The sequence below is a fragment of the Pantherophis guttatus genome, chromosome 4 (assembly GCF_059756535.1).
Source record: "Pantherophis guttatus breed Tessera chromosome 4, ASM5975653v1, whole genome shotgun sequence".
In the NCBI taxonomy this organism is placed as follows: domain Eukaryota; kingdom Metazoa; phylum Chordata; class Lepidosauria; order Squamata; family Colubridae; genus Pantherophis; species Pantherophis guttatus.
This window is the reverse complement of record NC_142066.1, coordinates 110,826,885-110,832,884: the sequence shown is the minus strand read 5'-3', so window position 1 is coordinate 110,832,884 and position 6,000 is coordinate 110,826,885.

Here is a 6,000-nt window from a genome sequence, read left to right as displayed (position 1 = left end):
CCAAAGGGAATGGTACATCCAGTGGTGGGATTCAAATATTTTAACAACTGGTTTGTCCATGGTAAGGTTGGCTGTCATGAGAGATGTGGCCCATCCGTGTCCTCCAGCTCTGCTGTACATGCGGGACAAGCCTCCTGTGACAGCCAACCTGACCCTGGGCAAACTGGTTGTTAAATTTCAACCCTTTGCCAAAAGGCTGTTTCTGAGGGTGCTTGTCTGCATGTTGGTATCACAGCTGTTTCAGCCTTCTGGATGTGGCTCCTTTAAGAAGTGAGGTTTCTGAAGAATGAGGAGGGGGGGTTACCATAAAGACAAGGAGTTGATGCTCCGGAGAACTTGTGCAGGAATGTGAAGAATTGGGGGGAAATGGAGGGATTTCCCTCCTCTCCATGGAGTTGCATGCAGGGGATGTTGGTCAGTCTGCAGGCAAAAATGAGAGGGGCAAGAAATTAAGTTGGCAGTGCGATCGAAGCTGGGCCCGATGTAGATTAGATTAGGCAAATTATTACCCCCTCCCCTATCTAAATAGATCCTGGGTGTTATGTTGCGCTGCAATGTAGAAATGGGCAATGGAGCAGCAGGCACAAGAGAAGGAGCAGGAAAATAGGAAAAGCGGCCTCCTCACCTTGCGCCGGCTGCTCCATTGCACATTTGTCCATTGCACTACCGTGTCATGGAGCTTGCCGCATCCACCACTGCCCAGATGCCCTCGCTTCTCCCAAGCATTTCTTTGCCTACCTGATTTCCAGCTCCATCACGTTTTTCTGTCGCATTTCTCGCTGTTGTGTGCAGGGAAACAAAAGTTTGTAGGACTAAAAAAAAGTCAATCAATTAATTCCAACTTCGGAAGTTGCGAGAAGTTGGAATTGATTGATTGAACTTTTGTTTTTAGTCCCACAAACTTTTGTTACCATGCACATGACAGTGAGAAATGTAATGGAGTTGGAAATCAGGTAGGCAAAGGAAAGTTTGGGGGAAGCAAGGCATCTGGGCAGTGGTGGGTGGAACAAGCTCTTCTGCCCACAAAAACCTCATCTTTGACAGCCGACACTGAAAGACAGAGAAAGAGCTGCCGGAAAGGCTTCCTGCCACACTTCACCCCTTCCACCCCACTCTCACCCCTCCCCATCTGCCACCTTAAAATTGCATCAATAAAGATGGCTAAGTGAGGGACAGGAAGCCTTGCCATGCCCTCTTAGGGCACTAGATTGGCCTCCTGCAAAGCCCTTGTCTGCTGAGGAGTCCTGCTGAGGCCTTGCTCATCGCCCGCTGAGGTGCATGGTGATGGATGGGGTCCTTCAGGCACTTATCTTGGCTGCCTGTTCAGTAGCTTCAGCCCTTCCCTCAGGCACGTTAGAGCTGCCTTGGCGTTTTGCATGTGCAGATGTCACTTGCTTGAAGGGGGGCAGGGGTTAGAGGAGTGCCAAGGTGCCAAAATGGCCTCAGGAGAGGCCCAACAAGGTGAGGAGTGGCTAGGAGGGGCAAGCCACAAGACGGGCTGGGTGTGCTGATTCAACCAGTTTGCCGAACTGCACACAAAATTAACTACCGGTTCGGCTGAACCTGTGGAAACCGGCTGAATCCCGCCACTGGGTACATCTCTGGACTATGTGTCAGCCTCACAAAAATAGCCACCATTTGCCACACCAGCAAGGTGGCCTAACATCCTTCCCCAAAATGAAATCCAGAGATTTTCAAAACGTAGGTGTAGGATGGGACATGGGTATGTGGGAAGTATGTCCAAGATGGCCCCCACGGAGAGGGCCCGCAACTTGGGTGTCCTCCTGGATGCGCGGCTGTCTTTAGAAGGGCATATGACAGCCGTGGCAAGGGGGGCTTTTTGTCAGGTTCGCCTGATACGCCAGTTGCGCCCCTTTCTGGACCGGGACTCCCTACGCACAGTCACTCAAGCACTCGTCACTTCTCGTCTGGACTATTGTAACGCTCTCTACATGGGGCTCCCCTTGGGGTACACCCGGAGGCGCCAACTGGTGCACAATGCGGCTGCGCAGGGGATTATGGGAGCGACGGGGCGCTCCCATGTGACTCCTCTCCTGCGCGAGCTGCATTGGCTTCTGGTGGACTTCCAGGTGCGCTTCAAGGTGTTGGTGATCACCTTTAAAGCGCTCCATGGCTTAGGGCCAGGGTACTTACGGAACCGCCTTCTGCCACCAATAGCCTCCCACCGGCCGGTTCGCTCCCACAGAGAGGGCCTCCTCAGGGTGCCGTCGGCCAGACAATGCCGGCTGACGACCCCCAGGAGGAGAGCCTTCTCTGTGGTGGCACCTACCCTATGGAACAATCTACCCCCAGAGATACGAGTGATCTCCGACCTCCGGATTTTTCGTCGGGCCCTAAAAACTTATTTTTTTCAGTTAGCCGGTCTGTCTTGATTTTAGGGTTAGTTTTAAAATTTTAATATTGATTTTAATTGACAAGTTTTAAATTATGGGCCAAATTTATAAATTATTTTAACTTTATTTTTAACTGTGATGTTTGTATAGATGTTTTTATCTTGGCTGTTCACCGCCCTGAGTCCGAAAGGAGAAGGGCAGTATAGAAATTTGAATAATAAATAAATAAATAAATAAGATGTGCAAGCTTCTAGCTTGGTGGCACTGCAGTGTCCCTGAGGTCAATTACAAGAGCAAATGATTGTGGGGCGCTACAATAGTCATAACTTTGAAGGAAGTCTTCCGGTTGGCTCCGTGGACTTTGCTGACGCTCCTCTGTGGGCGCCCGATCCCCGGCACCGTAAAAGCCCCAGAACACCCGAAAACAGCTGTCTGGGACTTGGAAACCCTCTCCCCGGGCAAAGGGGAGAGAGAAGAGCCGACAGGTGGAGGTAGAGCCCCCCAAGCGTCCTAGGAGTAATCTTAGGGCGTGAAGGGTGAGAGCTCCCTAGAAGCCTGTCAACCTGCTCCAGACCTGGGACGACTCTGCTAATTAGCGGAGCTAGAAGCCGCGTCCAATTCTGCTGACAACAAGTGAGGGGACTCTTAATATCTTCAATTGCTGCAGGCAGAACAAGCCAGGAGAAGTCAGACTGCAAGTATTTACACTTAACTTCAAGGTTTATAGCCTCCTTCGGAAGTAACAATTTAGCAATTTGCAACAAAATGACGATTGAAGCTTGAAAGGGAAGGGCGGAGAAAGTGAAAGTTACAGAAAGTTTCGTTTCGCTGGTAGCCTCTTGCCTGGAAAGAATTTTTGTGTTGAGAGAAGGAGGACTTTAAACGTTAATTTATGATTGGGGAAATCCTTTGATTTTGGAACTTTTCCTTTTGGCTTCTGATTAAAATACAACGACTAATTCAAACTGAAAATGGCCTCAAAATCTTTAAAGACCGTTACCATTAAAGGAACTGGGAGCGCTGGAAGCTCCCCAGCTCATACTCCTAGATTGCAAGCCTCTGCCCCCCCAACAGACCCACAGACTTTAACGTTGGAGATGATACAAGAAGCCCTACAAGCCACACAAAATAAAATTGCTACTGTGATTAATGAAAAAATTAATGAAACTAATGAAAAAATTAATGAAACTAATAAAAAATATAGGCTGTTTCAGAGGAGATTTTAATTCGGAATCGGCAAATTAGAGAAGACATATTATTGGCATTTAAATGTTTGGCAGGTGATATTGAAATTGTGGATGATAAAGTTGAAGAAATTAAACAATCTACGGAAATTTTGGACAATAAATTAGCAGAGACTCAGAACAGACTTGAAAGGGCTGAAGTTGATGTAACGATGTTACAATATAGAGATATGGAATTTGCTTTAGGATTCAGAGGGGTGAAGGAGAATAAACAAGAGAACTTGAAAGAAATGATGTCAGAGGCATTGGCACAATTGTTGGGGGAGATGAAAACTGAGCTGGGCTGGCAGATTGACAAGGCATATCGTGTCAATTCTTGGGTTGCCAGACAGAAACACTTACCAAGAGACATTGTAATATATTTTACTACAAGGAGATTACGTAACAAAATTTTACAATTTAAAAACAAACTTCAGGTTGAAGGCCAGGAGGTGATGACAATGAAAGAAATCCCCGCTAAGATGTTGAGAGCCAGAAGGGAGTATGCTTTTCTGGTGGATGAGTTGAAAAAACGTCAATTACAGTATAGATAGGAGGTCCCAGCCGGCCTTGTCGTGACTTATTTGAGAGAGAGATATCGGCTTAACACAATATGGAAAGCAAGAGATTTTTACATCAACGTATTAAAGGCTGGGACACCCAAATCACCAGAAGGAAAAAGAAAGAAGGAAGTAATGGAAGGAGAGAGAGAAGAGCTACTTCTCTCTCTAGTTCAGGGGGGAGCTTTGACTGGTCAAGAAGAACCACTACAAATTCAGATGGCTGTTCAAGATGTGGATTTAATTAATATATTTGAAGAACCGAAGGATCAAAGACAGACCAGAGCAGCAACAGCTAAGCACAAGGAAGAATTAAGACAGCAACAACAACAACAACAACAACAACAACTGCAGATAGCAACCCAAGAAACTACCAAAACAGAAGCTGTGGGAAGAGCAAGACCTAAAGGTAAAATGAGGCAAGATCATCAGAAATTGCTCCAGACGCTTCAGAGACCCAGAGATGGGAACTAGATTTTTGACCTGGAATGTCAATGGTTTGAATTCTCCACAGAAGAGAAGGAAAATATTTCACTATCTTAAACAATTTAAGAATGAAGTAATTTGTTTACAAGAGACTCATATTACGATACAAGATCAAAAACATTTGATAAATGCAAGATTAGGTACACATTATGTTGCAGCAGCATCAGAGAAGAAAAATGGTATAGTTATATATGTGAAAAGAGACTTAACTGCAAAATTAGTTGAAGCGGATGATCAAGGAAGATTTTTAGCGATTGAACTTTTAATAAAAGGAGAAAAAACACTTGTAATTGGAGTATATGCCCCAAACCAACAACAAGAAAAATTTTATAACTTATTACACTCAAAGTTGACACAATGGAGATATAAAACTTGTATACTATTGGGGGATTGGAATGGTGTTTTGGACGTAAAAAAAGATAAGAAGGGACCTAAACAAAATGTTTTAACAAGAGCAAAATTGCCCAAACTGTTCTGGGAGATGATGGACGACTGGGAATTGAGGGATATTTGGCGTGAAAGAAACCCAGGAGAAAAAGACTTTACTTTTTTCTCGGATAGACATCAATCTTTTTCAAGGATTGATTTTATATTAATTACTAATGATCTCTTATCTAGGGTGAAGAACATGAAGATTTGTTCAAGAACATTGACAGACCATTGTCCAGTCTGGCTGGAATTGGAGTATGGAAAAGGGCCCAGGAGGTCCTGGAGGTTAAATGATAATTTGTTTAGATATGAAGAAAATGTAAAAGAGTGTAAAAAATTTATGAAAGAGTTTTTTGCTATGAATATGCAAAAGGGTACATCTATGGAAATGGTATGGGATGCAAGTAAAGCATACATGCGAGGAATTTTGATATATTTGAATAATAAATATAGAAAGAAACGGGGCAAAAAGAAAAGAATTAGAAGATGAGATTAATAAACAGGAACGGGCTTTAATAGCCAACCCAACAGATAAGAAAATTAAAGAGGCAATCAATTTATTGAAGAGTCAGTTTAATATGTTAATAGCAGATCAAGTGGCAACCAATTTACAATATGCAAAACATAATACTTTTTGTAACGCTAATAAACCAGGCAGGTGGTTGGCATATTTGTTAAGGAAAAAGCAGAAAGCAAGGACAATAGAGAAAATAAAATACAAGGGTAAGGAGGTTTATGAGCAAGAATTGATTAAAAAAGCTTTTTTAGAGTTCTATTCAAGGCTGTATACAGGTGATAAAATTCAAGATACAGATAGATATCTGCAGAAAGAGAATATTTATATAACTTCAAAAGAGCAGAGGGATAGCTTAAATCAATTGATAACTTCCGAGGAAATTATGTTTGCAATTAAGCAGTTGAAAGTGGGTAAAGCTCCTGGAACGGATG